The sequence below is a fragment of the Miscanthus floridulus genome, chromosome 19 (assembly GCF_019320115.1).
Source record: "Miscanthus floridulus cultivar M001 chromosome 19, ASM1932011v1, whole genome shotgun sequence".
NCBI classification, from domain to species: domain Eukaryota; kingdom Viridiplantae; phylum Streptophyta; class Magnoliopsida; order Poales; family Poaceae; genus Miscanthus; species Miscanthus floridulus.
This window is the reverse complement of record NC_089598.1, coordinates 20,546,950-20,565,897: the sequence shown is the minus strand read 5'-3', so window position 1 is coordinate 20,565,897 and position 18,948 is coordinate 20,546,950. Positions and strand designations below refer to the sequence as shown.

Genomic DNA, 18,948 nt, shown 5'->3' with positions numbered 1-18,948 from the left:
CTACACACGCATACTTCTGACCAGACGCGCCTAGGTCTAGTGACCGGACGCGCCGAGGCCGAGTCCGGTCACCAACGCATCTCTACACAACTGAATGAACTCTTCTTTCTCCTAGGACTGGACTTGACTCTCCTAGAGTCCAATCACTTCTAGAGGTTCTAGAGAGCTCTTTTGATGACTAGACGCATCAGGTCATCACTAACCGGACTCTCTGTGTGTCTGGTCGCTCTTGGACGCGTTAAAAACACTGACCATACTCTATGATTGGACTCGTAGGTGCTAACCGGATGCGTCCAATCGCAGAGTCCGGTCACAGACCTTTCATTGCTAAAATAGCTATAACTCTTAGCTTCGAAGTGTGATTTCGATGATCTTGGACATTTTGGAAAGCATACTCAGAGGGCAACACATCTCACTTGTATATTTGATCCAAATCACAATGGATCAAAGTAGAATTCCAATCCAAGGACCATCGCATAGTTTAGAGCACACCGAAAAACCTTTCTCCCTTCTCCAAGTTGATCCAATTCAACTCCAACAACTTCTCCTTTACAAATGTGCCAACATGACCAAGTGTACACCACCAAGTGCAAGTGTGTTAGCATTTTCAAAAATATTTTTTAAAGGATTAGTCACTCAATTCACCACGCCACTCGATCCTAGCAACATCGCAAAGTTAGATCGCTCAAGTGGCACTAGATGACCGATATGCAAACAAGTTTGCCCCTCTTGATAGTACGGCCATCTATTCTAAACCCGGTCATAAACTTCTCTACACACCTATGACCGGTGAAATGAAATTCCCTACAAATATACCTTGTCTTACGCATTCCATTCCATCTCCTCCAATGTCGATGCAACACATGCACCAACACAATCAACAAATGATATGATCCACTTCATATCATCATGTGACCTTATTGGTTCATCGATCTTGACCTCACTTGCTCTTCACCGTTGCCTACGTCCATCGGCGCCAAGTCTTGCTCAAGCTTCACCGCCATGTGGTCCATTGCTCCAAAGCCTCTAACTTGCCATTCATGCTTGCAACCGGTCTATCAAGCCACGTCTTGTCTTGATCTTCTCCACCTTAGTCACATGACTCAATGTCATGTCTCATATGCAATGAGCTCCTTCATCACATGTGTGAGCCTTGCAACAAATCCAAGCCATCTTCACAGTCATGGCATGAGTTGCTCACACAAGTATACATGTGGATTAATCACTTGTGTATCTCACATTAAACACAATTAGTCCACCTAGGTTGTCACTCAATTACCAAAACCAAACAAGGGTCTTTCATAGGTTTATAATAGGTGTCTACTAAATAAGTGACAAGTTAATAAATACCAACAATGATCAACACCTCAAATCAAGGCATTAGGAGTAGAGCTGAAGACCCACAAGACATGCAAAAGTCCAAGACACAATATGGAACCAAGACGGATACAAAGATCACAAAGAAACAAATTGATAAAGAGGTCAGAAGGGCATCGGATAGAGGCATTGAACTAAACCCTTAGGGTCATCAGACCATACACCACTAAACCCTAGCAGACAAGTGTCTAGGGGCATCCAACAGTGTATCAGATCAAGGATAGGGAGAGCATCGACCATAATCTCTCATAGTTCAAGCCATGTAGAGGCATCGGACCGATGCTACGACGCAGCATGGGACCATTAATGATGTGTCTGATGACATTCAGAGAGGTTCTAGAGAGGATTTTTGGGCATCTGAAAGGTCCTTGTTTGGTTTTGTTAAATGAGTGACAACCTAGGTGGACTAATATGTGTTTGTGTGAGATACATAGGAAATTAGTTCATAGGTGCACTAGTGTGAGCAACCTATGCCATGGAGGTGAAAATGGCATGGATATGTTGCAATGCTCACACATGTGATGAAGGAGCTCATTACATATGAGACATGGCATAGAGTCATGTGGCTAGGTGGAGAAGATCAAGACAAGTCTTAGCATCGATGGACCAGTCACAAGCGTGAAGGGCAAAGTCAGAGGCTTTGAAGCGACAAACCGCATGTGGTGGGGAAGCTTGAGCGAAGACTTAGCGCCGATGGACCAAGGCAACGGTGAAGAGCAAGTGAAGTTGAGATTGATGAACCAATAAGGTCACATGATGATATGAAGTGAATCATATCATTTGGTGATGATGGTTGGTGCTTGTGTGGCATCAACATTGGAGGAGATGAAATGGAATGCGCAAGGCAAAGGTATATTTGCAGGGCATTTTATTTCACCGGTCAAAGGTTGTGTAGAGAAGTGTATGAACGGGTTTAGGATAGATGGTCATACTATCAAGAGGGGCAAACTTATTTGCATATCGGTCATCTAGTGCCACTCGAGCAATCTAACTTTGCATGCGATGCTAGGATCGAGTGGCTTGAAAAATAAGTTTAAAACCTTTGTGAAATGATGTGTGAAAATGCTAACATGTACTTAAGGTGGTGGTTGTCTTGTGGGACAACACTTGAGGTTAGCAGGTTTTCAAAGGTTCGCAAAACATCTTGAGATCGGTTGAAACCGGTGGTGAAGAAGGTGTTGAGAAAGGTGGCGAAAGGCGCTTGTTGGGGCTGTTGTCTGTTACCCTAGCGGTGGGACCGTTAGCTTTGGTGGTGGGACCACTAGGTGCACTAGTGTGGTAGGTGCAGGCAACCAATGCCTGATAGTGGGACCACCAGCCTGGGCGATGGGACCACTAGGCAGTTCCAGAGGCAGCGAGGGCACTGTTGTGCCCGATGTACACCGAAAAGGTGCTCGCAAACAGTCCACGCCTATGTGGTAGACTGTCTACTGGTCAGTTTTGGCTAGGTGTAGAGCTGCTAGACTTTGGTCCTAACCGTTGGGGATCAACGGTGGATAATCCAGGCCCAAGGGGTGGACAGTCCACGGTTCAAATTTTGTGCCTAGCGACCAGTTCGTAGAGAAGGCCAGACTGTTTGGGATAGCCATTACAGCTCGAGTGAAAGGAGAAAATGGCTAGTTTCTCCCACTCCTCTATAAATAGAGGGGCGGCTGACCCTTGGGGTGGTTGAGCGCCTTGGGCTTCTAACTCACATACGCTTGATAGTGATCATCCAATTAATTGTGAGAGCGATTCCTAGTGCATTGCATTGAGTGATTGCTTCAAGTGGTACTAGGTGATCGAGTTGCAAGCTGGTGATGCTTGTTATTCTTGGAGGTTGCCACCTCCTAAATGGCTTGGTGGCGTGTCTCCATCGTGAGGCTTGTAAGAAGCTTATGTGGTGCTCTGAAGAAGTGATTGTGAGGGGTGTTGTGCTCGCCCCGTGGGAGCCATGAAGAGCAACTCTAGTAGAGCGAGACATGAAGAGCGTCAAGTGGTCCGGCCATGTCAAGTCCTAGAGCTTGTGGTAAGCACTTCACGTGGGAGTGTGACTTGTGGGTCACCACTAGCAAGAGGACCGGTAGCAACCTTAGAGCTTGTCTCAACGGGGATTAAGTGGTTGGTAAACCACTGAACCTCGGGATAAAAATCACCATGTCATCATCTTTCCGTAGGTTTGCAATCTCCATACACAAGCTTGTATTTATTCATTCATATATTGTGCTTGTGTTGTTGCTTTTGTGTAGCTAGTTTACTTTAGTAGTAAATTAGTTGCTCTCTTACGTAACTAGTTGGCTTGAGTAGCCTTGATAGTTACATTGCTTAGTTTGTGTAGCTAGGTAATTTGATCTCTCTAATTTGGCTTGTGTAGCCTTGCTATTGAGCATTGCTAGTGAGCTTAGGCTTTGTGCGCTTTGCATACTAGCATGTGTAGGAGCTACCTAGTTGTTTGAGTACTAGTCACATAGGTTTGTATGACCTTGCTAACTAGAATTGTTTAGGTGAGCTCTTCCTAGCTCAGCACCTTAGTTGCTCATATTAGGATCTATATAAGGTGCTTGTGAACTTAGATAGAAGGGTATAGTCTTAGCTAGACTAATAGTTTTAATTTTGCATTTGTTTCGATTAGCCGGAGCGATTATTTTTTAGAAAGGACTATTCACCGTCCTCTAGTCTACCATCTCGACCCTACAGCGTCAGACTGCTCTGACGAGTTGCATCAGACCTTGCTACTAAGGGGCGCCCAATGGTCGACTAATGACTAGTTCAACGGTCCTCTACGGGACAGGGCATCAGACTGTTCGATGATAACCCATCAGACCGTCTGTTGGCTGCGCAGCAGGCATGTGTAGGTTCCCAATGGCTAGTTTTTTGGAGGCTATTTATACCCCATGGCTGGTCAAATGGAGGGAGTTGGAGTGTGCTAAATATATAGGAGTGTTGAGACACTTCACCAAGTGCTTTAACCACCACAAGTGCTTAAGAGAAAATTAGATGATTAGTGTAGGGCTTTGTGAAGTGCTTAGGCTAGTTAGACCCGCTTAATTACGCTTTCTCAAGGTTTAGACCTAATGTTTGGTGAGGTTTGCATACATCTTACCACTCGGTGCTTGCACGCACCATATTATATACTAGAGGGGTTTGTAGTCTTGCAAGATCACACCAACAACGTTTGTGGTGTGGCTGCCACCATCTACCGGAGGGAACGAGGCCTATGGCGGTTCGAATGAAAGCTCGATAGTGAAGACGGCGGGGAGTGGTCTGGGAGAGGCTATTCTGGAGACCCAGAAAGACCTAGGGGTATTCACAGAGTTACTCGACCAAGAGCTTGGCCCTTGCGAGGACATCCTTACGAGGGGCTCTAACGAGGGCTAAGGGAAAGTTTGCGTGCTTCTCAATACCTCAGTATAAATATCAGCATCGTCGAACAGGAGTTTGCATCTCTATCGCCTTTTACTTTCCACATTTATATTATATGCCTTGGTTGTGTGCTTTACCTTCCTAACTTAATGGATATGCTAGTTGATAGGATTGAAACCTAGGTTGCATAACTCTTTTGTGGTAGAGATAGCAACACACCTAGCAAAATCTTAGTTGCACATCTAGATAGTTTATCTTTACATAGGTTTTGCTTAGTAGAAAATTAGAGGCCATAGTTAGTAACAATTTTTAAGTTGCCTAATTCATCCCCTCTTAAGCATCACGGCCCCTTCAAGTGGTATAGAGCTGGTTGGCTCAATTTGGATCTTTGGCTTAACGTCGTTGAGCCAATTACAACGGGAAGGATGGATACTCATAGGCCTCTACACTTTGGCTTCACTTTGATGCTAACTGCTATGAGCCTAGCTTAACAGTTAGACATGCATCCAAACACTAAGAGACTACATCATGGCACCCCTCCAAATAGCCCTCCCAGTGCCTAGATGGAGATATGGAAATTGTCGAGTAATTTTGGGTTAAGACTGACCTAGCCCAACTTCTTATCTCCGTGATTCATGAAGTGATGGCAAAACTCCTAGAGCTGATTCTTACTCTGCGGTCCCATTTGGCAGAGCTCTACCAAACATTTTTTTAGAGAGAAGTGATTCTCTGCTGATTCCGTAAAGTGATTCTCTAAAATGAACTAGGAGGCTGAGAGCTGAAAAAAGTAGCTTCTCCTAATTCTGTGAAGTGATTTTCCATCATGATTTCAAGAGTTTATGCTAAATAGTTAAAGAAAATTATTTTCAGCCACAGAATCACTCCTATCGAAGAATGAGCTTCCAGAATCAGAATGACCAAACATGTCCGGCATATTCATGAAGTGATTCTCAAATATTGTACCAAATAGCCCTGAAATCTCCCTCGTCATCGTCCTATCCTCCGCCTCCACCCCCGCCTCTGCCTTGTCGATTGTCGTTGTTGTCCTCCACGCTGAAGTCGGCTCCCCCCTCATTTTGGAGGTCATCTTCGTCCCCGCGCCACCACGAAGCTCTGCTTCCTCATGCCACCATGGAGCTCCCCTTCCTCGCTCTGCCGACTATCTTCACCCCTACACTGGTGGTTGTCCCCACTCGGGACTTGCTGGAGGAGACGGTCGATTCGAGCAGCGCGTCACCCCAGCGAAAAGACGAAGCCGTGGCCACGAATCCCCCAAACGATGCGACTTTTGCCATTGGATTCTTGCAGAAGCCAACTGTGATATGAATCTAGCTTTGATTCAAAGTGAGGTTGATATAAGTTGTCCCAAACAGGGCCATATCTCTCGCTCGCCCTTTCCCCTCCGATCCGACCGGTGTGGGCTACGGCCGGCGCGATCCAGCACCCCTCCTCCTGCCCCCCTATGCCGTAAGCAGGCAATCAGAACCCCGACCACCCTCACATCGGCGCGCCGGTGTCGTCTTTGCCACCATGAGCTCCATCGAGCCCCTCAACCGGTGAGCCCTGACCCTACTCCATTATCGAAACCCTAGCTACAGCCGTTGCTGACCTCTGTGCGAGATCGGGTGGGTTGGTTTTCTTGCAGGCTGGTGAGGCTGGCGGCCTATGCCTTCTACTATGTTTCCATGAAGGGTGACAACCAGCCCAAGACTTCCCACGGAGACAACCACGGCATGGCCATCGTCATCCTAGACGCGCTCACCAGGTACCGGTTGCGACTATTTCTGTTGAACCGTTAGTCTTCCAAAGTTCAAGAAGGCGCTAGGCTCTTTCTAGGCGCTGACCCATAGCCTAGAGCCTAGGCTAGCCTAGGCCAGCCTAGGCGTTTCAAGGCATTTTTCTAGATGTTTTGTCAATTTAGCACACAACATATATATATATATATTATATATAGCAAAAAATACTAAATAAATTAGTTAAATAGAAGCATAGAGTAGTTGAATACAGTATATAAAAGAGAGGGCAGTAGACATGCCTTAGTGGCTTATTGGCTTAGGCTCAATAATCAATAGAGAGCTTGTTCCTAGTTCCTACTGTAAGGATTGACAGCTTGTAAATACTCAATAGACAGCAAGCAGTTCATCAAAAAATAGAAAATAGCAAGTTGACACTTATCTAAATAATTTCAGCCATCTCCCATCCATGAACAAACCATATCAGCTGCTAGTAATTACAAATTTTAAAGCACAAACAAGTGTACAGGACAACAGTATAAGTGCACAACATAATTCATAAATAAAGGTCTTGTTCAGAGACCACATAGTTCTCACAAAAAAAGAAAAATACAGTCACACAACAGCAGTTCATAAGTTTCAGACATACATGATAAAAGATAAACCATGACATGATAAAAAGGCCCCACTACCATGTCATATTTCTTCTTCAATAGGGTTCCACATAATCATCCTCATCTTCATCAAACTGTTCTTCTTCGGAGTCAAATTCTTCTCCTTCATAAAGCTGTCTCACTCTTGCACTTCTACGTAGCTCAAGTTATTCTTATGCTCCCACTGCATCTCCAATAACAGACCAAGGTATCCCTGTACCTTCCATCTCATCTTCCTCATCTCTATAGACAACTAATGCACAATCATCTCCATTCTCATGCAGAAAACCTTGAGCTTCAGTTGTATCATTAGACAAGAGAACATCACTGATCTTCTTTGACTTGATCTTTTCATTCTTATTAATCAGCTTGGAGTTGAATTGAATATAGACCAATTTATTCAGGCGGGCTATAGTAAGCCTATTTCTCTTCTTAGTGTGTATCTATAAATTTAAAATAAGAGCATTTTTAGTTCTGCAATTTAATTGTAATGCTGCTGCAATTTTCAGGTAGACAGGTACTAACCCCTTCAAACCTGCTCCAATTTCTTTCACAACCAGAAGAGCTTGATGTCAAAGATAGGATCCTTGTAGCCATCTTCTGTAAAGTTGGTGTTTCAGTTCCATACAACCGCCACCATGATACTAAAATAAATGAAAAACACCTCTATTAGTTAGTAGCAATTTATTGTTAGATGAAAACAGCAAACAACCATGTTGTAATCAAATTTATTGTAATAACAAGTACCTCTACCTGTGTTGTAATCAAAGTTTTCAAAAGTCCTTGCAAGCTTCTTGTTAAATGGTCCTTCTCTATTCTAAAACTTTTTCAAGTCAATGTTGGCAGCCTGATGTTGCTTATCCTCATCATGATAATAAAAAGTCTCCACACAATTGATAAATCCTTCTGTTATTGTGGGCTCATCAAAGATTGATGGGTTATTATAACTATAGTGTGGATTCAGCAAATAAGCTATCAAATGCAATGGAGAATCAAGTCTTCCTTTCATCTTCTTGTCAATAACAGCAATTACCTCCTTGAACCGGGACTCATTATTGCCGAAGGCCTCTTTGATCTCTCTCTTTGCTTTTAGTAGTTGTCCATAAACAAAACCCATGGATGGCTTCACATCCCCATCAACCAAACGGAGAACTTTGACCAATGGCTCAAAAACAGTCAATGTTAGCTTGACATCCTTCCAAAAGGTTGGATTCAACATAATTGATGTGGCATCTTTTCCTTTCTTTGATTTCACATGCTTCAATGAGTCCCACCTACTATGAACCACCATCTTTCTTAACTGGTCATTCTTCTCTTGTATGCTGTTCAAAGTGAGAGGTTGAAGCAAACCTAGTCACTCCTGGCCTTATTATCTCTTTCCCCTCTGTGAAGTATCTCAAGCACTCCAATGTTATAGTGTGCCCATAGACAAATATGGTGAATGCCTTTGCTTGGTCCATCACCTTCTTGAACCGAGCCATGTTGCCAATTCCTTGGAGCATCAAGTTGATTGTGTGAGTTGCACAAGAGGTCCAAAAGATCTGAGGTCTCTTCTCAAGCAATAGCTTCTTTGCTCCCATGTTGTTAGAGGCATTGTCTGTCACTACTTGAACCACATTATCTGGACCAATGTCTTCAATTGCTTTGTCCACTAGTTCAAAGATGACTTCACTTGTGTGTGACACATCTGACATGTAGCAAATCAGCTAAAACAATCGGTCACACATCCTACATTCAGGCATTCAGAGTAACATTCAGGCATTCATGCATTGAAATTAGGCATTCAGAGCAAATAACAATTAATAGGTGACAACAATATTACCAAATAACAGCAAGCATTCAGAGTAAACATATTAGCTAACAATCTAACATTCAGAGAATCAGAGTAGGCATACATTCAGATTCAGAGGACAGATCAGTGTCTCTATCTTCAGATCAGACATACATGATACATTCAGAATTTCAGATTCATTCAGAGGATAGAGGAGGCAGTGAGTAGAGTAGACAGCAACAGCCAAGCAGGGAGCTCGAGCAGCAATCAGCTATAAATTCAGAGTTCACGCAAACACAGATACATGCAGCCAACAAATGATTCAGTCAAACAAAAGAGGAGCAGGCTTTAGAGTTCAGATTCAGTCAATCAGATACATACTGTAATATACATGCAGCCAACAAATTACAAATACATACATGTCATTCAGATTCAGTCAAGTATGTCATTCAGATTTCAGACTTCAGAGCACTTCAAAGCTAACAGAGGAGAGGAGCAGGGGAGGACATACAGACCTTGGGCCTTGGGGCTTCAGCTTAGGGAGGAGACCGGCGGGAGGGTACTAGGCGGCGGCAGGACGTGTCCGGCGGGGAAGGGAGCACCCGGCAGGAGGACTAGACCGACAGGGAGGAGCGCCTGGCGAGATGAAGAGACCGGCGGGGAGGAGCTTCCAGGCGGGGCGGAGCGCGATCGACGGGACCACGAGCTCGGCGGGGAAGAGCGCGGCCTGCGGGGCCACGAGCTCGGCAGGGAGGAGCGCGACCGACGGTACCACGAGCTCGGCGGGGAGGAGTGCGGCCTGCGGGGCCACCTGCCCAGTGGGGAGGAGCGTAGCTGGCGGGAGCGGCTTCCCGGCGGGGTCGCAGGGAGGTGAGCGGCCGTCGGAGAGCGGGAAGCAAGTAGGCGCGTCCTTTTCCCCCTTCTCCCTCTTATCCTTCCTGCGCCCGAGCCTTCTTTTCCCGCACCCGAAGCCAGCTGCGCGCGCGCTCACCCGCGGCGTCAATTTTTCGCGCGCTCGGTCGCCGCGTCCACCTCCGCGTCGCCTAGACCGCTTCAGCGCCGCCGAATCGATGCCGAGGCGCCGCCTTGCGCCGCCGAGGCGCTCCGCCCGCCTAGGTGTCCGCCTACCCCGTAGGCCAGGCGGGAACCCCTCGACTAGCGATTAATCGCGGCTAGGCAGGGATGAGGCGTCGCCTTTTCGAACTTTGCTGTCTTCTCAATAATTTGCTGCTAGTCTTCAAGTTTGCACGAGCACCTTGCCTTCATATGCCATCAACACACCTCACCTGCTGGTCCAGTGACACCGCACTCATGCTATACTTTTGGATGCTTGATTAGTTTTCTGCTATGTAGCACGTATGCAGCAGTTTCCCAAAAAAACTGGATACTTTTTACCATTTTAAAATGTAAAGATAATCACACATATTAAAACTGGTAACAATAAAACATTGCAGATACGTTTCAGCTGACATACTCAATATTCGCGAAATTAATTAAAAAAACAGATACTCGGAAGATATGTATCTGTGTTTTCAAATCATCTAATCAAACCCTAGTTGCCATGGCACCGATAAGGTGACTAGTTGTTGATAAGCTCGATTAGTCGAGCCTAGTCGACCCTAGTCGTCCTCTATGTACCAGGACCGATATACTATATAGCATGTAGTATAAAGGCTATTTGAACCAAATTTTAAGATAGAATGTATAGTCACTTGATCACTTACTGCCGAGGTCTGATTTCTGAAGTGCTCAAAACTCCATATTCAAGTTTTAAGGCAAGCAAAGAGCGGCCAAAATAGAGCTAGAAAGCAAGAAGAACGAGAGCTAACAGCAAGAAGCGGAGAAGGAGGATGTACACTAACAGTTGGATGAGGTGCTTATCTTTCAAATCCCTTTCAGCAGGAGGCGCCTGTGGCTAGAGAGGGAGGAGGCACCTGTAGCTAGAGAGGGTGCGCTGCTGAGACGGCGAGACCTGCTGCTAAGGCAGGCAGCTGGTAGGGAGGGAGGGGGAGACCAAAAAAACAATGAGCCTAACGGCCAACAGGCCATCGGATGACTTGGTTTCTAGTCGCTCTAGCTCAGTGCCGGGGAACCGATAAGGTCGACAAATTGCAATTAGTCAGACGACTTAATAACACTGATACGTATCCGGTACGCGATATGAGGCCTCACCCACACCAACGTATCCATGCAACATAGGTTTTTTTGTGGTGTAACCTAACCACCTATTTGATTTTTTTTGGGTCTGTTTGATTTATGCAAAAAGTATTCTACTTCCACCTCAGATGGCAGTGGGTCCGGGAGGAAGATTTGGCTAAAGCATTGAAGCTCCACTCGAAACAGCTGCGTCGCATTCTCCGTTTCTTTGAAGAGGAGAAACTAGTCACGAGGGATCATCGGAAGGAGGTTAGTTTTTCTGTGTGTATTGATCTGTTGTTGAACATGCATAGCTGTGATTCCCTTTTGTAGATATGAGCAAGTTCCAACCGCCAACTGGTGACAAAATGTCCTTGTTGTCTATTTACTTAAATGGCGTTAAGCTGTAAGGAAGATAATTCAACATTGTCATGCCTTGAAAATGTGTGTGGCGCTTATCAAGTAACTAGGTATGTAGGTGGACAGAAATTTATTCATCTATAATCATGAAGTTGGTGGCTGGCTGAAGAAATTTGCATTTCTCGCCATCTGAAAGTGTGCCAATGAATATCTTATGATTTCATGACTCGTGTTTCCTTTGGGTGTGGTTCCTTGTCTTCTTATCTTATCTGATTTTGTATTTGCTTTGATCTTTGTTGCTGCAGTCAGCAAAAAACGCAAAAGCACATAATGCTGCTGCTGCAGCTGCTAATGATGGTCAACCAGTTGCTAAGGAGGGAGAAAAGAAAGTAAAGATGCACACACATTCATACTGTTGCTTGGATTATGCTCAGGTTAGTCTTCTAAAACCTATGCCATTAAGTTGTTATTGTTTTTATAGATAAGACTGTTTTTTTAGAAAAAGAACAAGATATTTGTATGTTGCCTTTAATTTCTTGCCGGAAGTACCTTTTTCAAATTTTCCCTGAACAATGACGAAGTACATTTATTTTATAGACTACTAATGCTTTGGGATTCTCCTGTTATGTTTCTTAATGAATTGGCCTTGATTGCAAAGAGGGAGAAATTTTATTAGTACTGTATTATCATGAGTTAATCCTTCTTTATGTTTGATAATTTTAGCATTGTAGGAAAAATATTTGACCTCCATTATTTGTAACATTTACCTTACAAGCGAAGCTTTAATTGGGCCTAGTCTTAGTAGTCCATGCTGGGTTCTAGGGCGTGAGTGCAAAAGTGATATTAAAGAGTAACACATGTACAAAAGCTTGTTTAACTTGATATATATACACTAACATATAGAGCACCTGCTTTCAATTGTTTACATCTCGCCCTTTGTTTGCTCTCAAGCAATACAAGTCTTCAATTTTAAATCCATTGACCTGTTTGTTTTAGTTTCGGGCAACGGATCAATGCAAAAACGTCACTGGTGGTTTCTCGAGTTTAGTTATCATTTACATTTTCATCAGTTTGTTGATATTTACTGTGTATGAAACTCACTATTATACTAAGAGCATTATGTCCCCATTCATCTTTCCTCTGCCTCTTGTTCTGTAATCCAATACAAATTATAATGGATGTTTGTCCTCCCAAAACACAGATCTGTGATGTTGTAAGGTACCGGATTCGCCGCATGAAGAAAAAATATGAGGATGAATTGGACAGCAGAAATACAATTCAACACTATATATGCCCTAGCTGTAATAAAAGGTAGTATGTGTTCGTCTAGTTTATTCATGCTAGGCAGATAACTGGTGCGCTCTGGTAACTTTTTCTTCTGATCTGCAGATACTCAGCCTTTGATGCAGTACAACTGGTAAGCTACACGGATGAGTACTTCCATTGTGAAACTTGCAATGGTGAACTGGTTGCAGAGAGTGACAAACTTGCTTCTGAGGAAATGGGAGATGGCGATGACAATGTTAGAAAGCGCAGGCGTGAGAAATTAAAGGACATGCAGCAAAGAATTGAAGTTAGTATTCGGTTATCTTTGGAACTCTTCTAAGTTTTAATGCCAAAATTTACGTGCTCAGTCCAAATATCATAGAAGGAAACAAAAATGTTAGGTGTTTTCAGCATTCCAGCACAACTGCTGCTGAGAATAGATGGTTGACAAAGGGAATACTTTTTTGCTTGATTGAGAAAGTGTAAGAGTCCTCCTAGAGGAGGGGGCTGTGGCTAGGGCTGGCGGCAGCGGCTATGGTGGAGGGAAGGTGGCGGCTAGGGTTTGGGGAGAGAGGAGAGGGAGGTGGCGCAGAGACAGAGAGGAGAGGGAGGCGCTGGAGAGAGAGGGGAGAGGGGAGAGGGGTAGGGAAGCTCTTAGGCTTTCTTTCTTAATCCCAATGATTACATTGTCTCTCTATTTATAGTCCTAAGGAGACTTGCATCTTCAGTAATCTAACGAGGGAAGTCCTTATAGATATGGACTCCTCCCAATCTAACTAATTTAAACCGATCCTATTCCTATTCCCTTTCCTTTATTCGCGATCCTCCGGATATGGATGTCGGCGGCGGCGGGGGGCCACCCTCACCGTGCGCGCCCTTCCCCTTCAGGTGGCGCGGCTGCCCCCCTTGGCGGCTGGGTTGGATGGGCCGCCTGCTCCTATCTGGACCCTTCATTAGACGTATGACAGAAAGTCAACCAAACAGTTTGGAAGAAAACAAGAACACATATATAGCTGCACTGATGTAATATTGTAAAACTGATACGAACATCCACCTGTGACAAGAATGGCACATTACCACGATGAATGCCACCAACTTTGCTATAACCATTAGAGATTACACATTTTTTATATTGTAAATAGCAAATATCTCACCGTTATAAAGGCATGTTTGGATACCAAGGGGCTAATTGTTAGCTAGCTAATATTAGCCCTGTGCATCGAAACAAGAGGGCTAATAGGTGGGCTACTTTTTGAGCCAAGCCTCAACTAGTTGCTAGCCAACTTCAGTTAATTTTGGGCTAATTTTTAGCTCCGACTAGTAACTAGCCATATATATCCAAACAGCCCATAAAACCAATCGTTTCATGTCCTTGACTGTCTACTTACAGTTTTTTAGAATTTATATAGTCTGTTTGCCTAGAGTCAAGAAATAGTTTGACTGATATCACTACAAATACTTGGATGAGAAATTGAGAAAAAAAAGATTATTGGGAAAATAATGAATAGTGTTCTATATGCAACATTTTGGAGGTGATTGCATGTATACCGATCTATCAACCAGTGTCTCTTAATCTTGTTCTTGGTATTTAAGAATCTGACAGAGGTATGTTCTTTATATTGTTTTTCTATTACATTAGGAGCAATTGAAGCCATTGGTTGCACAACTTGATAGAGTGAAGAATCTGCCTGCACCTGAGTTTGGGAGTCTACAAACATGGGAAAGAGCAAATATTGGTGCTTTTGCAGTTGGTGACCCTGCTGCAGCTGGTTCTTCAAAGAATTCACAAGGGTAGTATGGTACACCGACATACATTGGAGAGACAAAGGTAAGACTTTCATATAGCTCCGAGTGCTACTGAATCTTCTTGGTTGTATATCCAACATAATTAAGTTAGATTTCAACTCTTTTCCATATCCCAATGAACTTCTGAATCATATTAGTCTATCATCTGCACAGAAGTCCACTCTTCTTTTCCCTACTATCCAACTCCTTGAATCGAATCAGAAGTTTTCACATTTGTACCTTTTGTTCAATGATGTTACGATATCTTCTTAAAAAAATTCTCACCAATGTATTTATGTGTTTAATACGGAGTCACCACACATGTGCTTACAGCCTGTTCGGTTGGCTGGTTCGTATCGTTGCTGGTTCGTGAAGAAGTACTGCTGGCTGGTTTGTGTGAGAGAAAAATACTGTTCCGGCTGAAAATTTACGATCGTTTACGATAAGCCACAGCCAAACAAACAGGCTGTTAGCTTGTGTCGCATATAGTTGTTGCACTTTACGGCCATACCTTTGCTCGATTGGTGAGATATCTGTTTCATTTTTCAGGTTGAAGTTTATCTGTTGACTGGTGGTGTGAAAGAAGGTGTTGAATCAGGTAAAAATGGTTCTGAACTGAAAGTCTTACCTCCATGGATGATCAAAGATGGCATGAATCTTACAAAGGAACAAAGAGGAGTGAAAATTGAGCCACAAAAACTTGAAAAATCTGAAACCAAAGATGACAAGAAACACGACTGGAAAGATGATCAAAGTGTACAGGTCAGCTCACGAATTAACATATACTGGACTTTACAGTAAAGAATCTACTATTCAGAATTTTTTTATTTTACTTTTTATTTTTGTCCTGTAGGAAGAATACATAAAGGCTTATTATGAGGCCTTAAAAGCCGGCTTGTTCGGGTTTTTTTTTTAGCTGGGACAATATTTTGGCTTGTTTTTTCAGCCAAACGAACGGGGCCATAAAAGCTTATTATGAGTCCTTGAAAAGGCAGGAAGAGGAAGCAGCAAAAAGGAGAATGCAGCAGGACTGCAAGATTTTTGTCCCAGATTCTCAAACTGAACGCCAAGTGGGCAAGAAATACAAGCGGGACGATGATGATGAAGGTATTGAATGAGAAGAGCATCAACCTATAGGTACAGGTATCTTTTGCTTAGCTTCAACCATTTTAAGTTTTCTGTATTCTGTATCTGAAATGCTTGTATAGGTAAAAAGTGGTCTTCCAACCTATCTTCAAACTATACCTAAATTATTAAAAAAAAGGGCAGACCCAGTGCCAGAGGCTCCCACATGAGTGGGGTTTGGAGAAGGGAAAAACCGAGGCAAGCCATCCTCCCGTAAAATCTACGGTGAGGCTGCTTCAAACCCACGACCTGGTGACTCAGTAAGACAGCTCTCACCACCGCACCAGACCTAAATTATTGTCTAATAAATAGCAAATTGACAATAATGTACATGGAAATCCATGTATTTAATGTGTGGACATGGTACCATCACTGATTCCAAAAATAAGTCTGACTAATCTTTTTGACTTTCCTTGAATAAAGTGTGTACATGTATTTGAGGTATTATTTTCTTTTCTTCATATTATAAGCCTTGCTTAAATACTGGTCTAAGAGTATCTCTAAGAGTCTGTCTTAAACTCACTCTCTAAATCCTCATTTGGAGTCATTTGAATAAAAATAGGTCTTTATATCTTTTCAACCTCCAAAGTTTTTTATATATCCTGTGCTCTCTAGAAAGCTAACCCCGCTGTCCATCTTTGATCAGCGAGGCAGCGAGAAATCAGGAATAGAGAATGACAATATTTGGATGTTTAATTAGAGAAGTTTAGAGCATTTTTTCACCAAGATCTCTATTCCTCTAATGAACAATTGAGACATGTTTTCTCATATCTTCTGATCCCTCATCACCATCCACTACCTTTTACTTCTTCCATTCCTGAATGATAAGCATTTTGTATAGGGAAAAGACAAAATTTACAAACTGTGACCAACAATTATTCAAATTATATAAAAGTTTAGGACATAAAACTTGTATCAATACATTTGTATTTAAAGTGCCTTTAAGATGATATTGATACTTCAGCAAATGGCAACATATTGTAAGAAATTAAGGGTCAAAATATATTTTGTATGACTTTTGCTGATCAAAATATGTTCCTCATTCTTGGAAGGAGGGAGTAGCTATAACAGTTTTATGAAGGATGTCGATGTCTGATTATCAGCTACCCTAATTATGATACCAGACCTTGACAGAGACTACCTTGGGTCTGCGCTGTGATTATTTTACATCTACTTTAACCTCTGGTGATGATTTATTTTTAATTTGGGAATTTGGTGTTTCTGCCCCTACTTCAAATTCCAATTTTAATTTCATCATCTGTTTCAGTTACGTATAATATTTGAACCTCCACTTGTGCAGTTAATATACCCATGTAGATTTTGCATCCACTATTCTGCCTAATCTGTTTAAAAATGTGTAAGGAATGCAACCGAAACATGCAAATTGGCATATTTGAATGCGGAGGCCCACGAATCTGGCGATGTTGAAGATGATAATGTGTAGAAACAGGGTTAATGCTGAAAAGATAACAGGCGACCCCTGCTCCCTCAGAAATTTTGAACTGGCATCCCGCCACAGAGGTCGAAAATATTTCACTGATGACCCTGATTATGTTGCACGCATGATGACGAGAAACTTGTCCAAGCGAAAAGCCAGCTCCTATGTTTTTTTAGTTAAAGATTTTACAAAATATACTTGAATATTTGAGCAGCAGGTGAACATTTTTCTCTGTTATTTTGAAGAGTTTTTGTAGTCTTGTAGTTTCACAGAAATTTGGTTTATGCTGATTTGTTGTGAGAGAAAAACACTGTTCGTTTGAAAGTGCTGCTGAAGTAGTTCAAGCGAACACCAGGGCCTGTTTGGATCCTTGGAATTGAATTCATTTTAATAATAGTTATAATTTAGACAGATTAATTAAGCTAATATAGTTGTATATGAAATATATTTGTATATTATTAGGTTTAAGAGATACTTATGTGTTGCATTTTCATTGTATAGGAGCAAGTTGAAGAGCATGTTATAAGTTGCAAAGTAAAATGGCGATTCTAGCGTCCGGACGTCCGGCGCGCGAGTGCGTACGGACGCCGCTCCCCTTCTTAAATTCGCTCGCCCCCTGCACGGAATAGAACGGAACCCACCCGTCCTCGTGTATAGAACGGAACGTTCCTGTCCTCCGCTCTCCACCGCGTCCCTGTTCCAAAAGAGCACGAAAAACTTAAGTGCAATATTGCAAAATATATGAAAAACTATGTAGTGCAACAACGGGATATAAATATTGCAACATCACAAAAATATGTAGTGCAACATTGAAAAACATGTACTACAACATCGAAAAAGTATGTACTACAACATTGAAAATTATGTACTGCAACATCAAAAAATATGTACTGCAAGGTCGAAAATTATATATTGCAACATTTCAAGCAGTAGTATTGCAACACCGCAAAATCAATCATGAAACATGGAAATGGGAACATTCGGAAAACATCTGTTGCAACAACTCAAAAATCCCATTACAACATTCGACAATCATCTATTGCAACATCCAAAAAAAAACTCATTGCAAGTTAAAAAAAACTCATTGCGACATGGGAGAAAAACAACAAAAACGTACACACAACAAAAGGGATGGGTTCGAGGTGCGGGCTACTCCAGCCCCTGGCCCATCACCTTCAAGTTCGTCCAAGGAAGGAGGGAATACGATTCAAAGGTGGTCGAAACCCTAGCCACCGCCGCGTCCCTCAGATCCGAAAGAGGAGGAGGAGGGCTCGGATCCAAAGGAGGAGGGCTCAGATCCAGAGAATGACCAACCTACCTCATCGTAGCCGCTGCCATCATCCGGTGGAGGGAGCAGGAACCGGGTCACTGGGGAGCATGGGGTAGCAATGGAGGTCGCGGAGGGGGAGGGGAGGGGAGGAAGGGAGGGAGGGAGCACTGGCGGGCGGGTGGGACGGGCACGGCGTCCGTCGAGCATTCGCAGCTATGAGCCGGGGTGTGGGGATGGGGGAGCAAGCGGCAGAGTGGGATGAGGATGAGGGAGCGCGGAGCAGGAGCGGATGAGGGCGGTCGAGTCATTCCGTGTGCGACGGGTCCGTCCGAACGGAATAAACGCTCGTTGTATATCATTATCAAAAGTAAAACACATAACATAGTGATCTATATAAAAAAAATTTATCTTTCATCCGATAAATTTGAGATAGACTTATACGTGAACTTTGAAAAATTATAAGATGTCAAATTTCAAGCCAGATAGCTTAGTCTATTAAGTAGATTCTAATTCCCTCGGATAAAAGGATCAAAACGGCCCTAAAAGGAATTACAGAGTCTAAAATGGCAGATCGAAACTTTCACACGTACATGCACGTTTATGTCCTGATGAAAGTGAAAATACAATCGTTACAGTCGCCATTCTTCGATATCCACATTCGACGGATCAGACTAGGGCGTATTCTTTTTTAT

General features: G+C 43.1%; 2 pseudogenes; one reads left to right on the top strand and one right to left on the bottom strand.

The window, feature by feature from the left end:
• Window positions 1-6,249: 6,249 nt before the first annotated feature.
• LOC136529559 (uncharacterized) lies at window positions 6,250-17,004 on the top strand (annotated as a pseudogene).
• Window positions 7,162-9,269, bottom strand: LOC136528576 (uncharacterized; annotated as a pseudogene).
• Window positions 17,005-18,948: the final 1,944 nt, after the last annotated feature.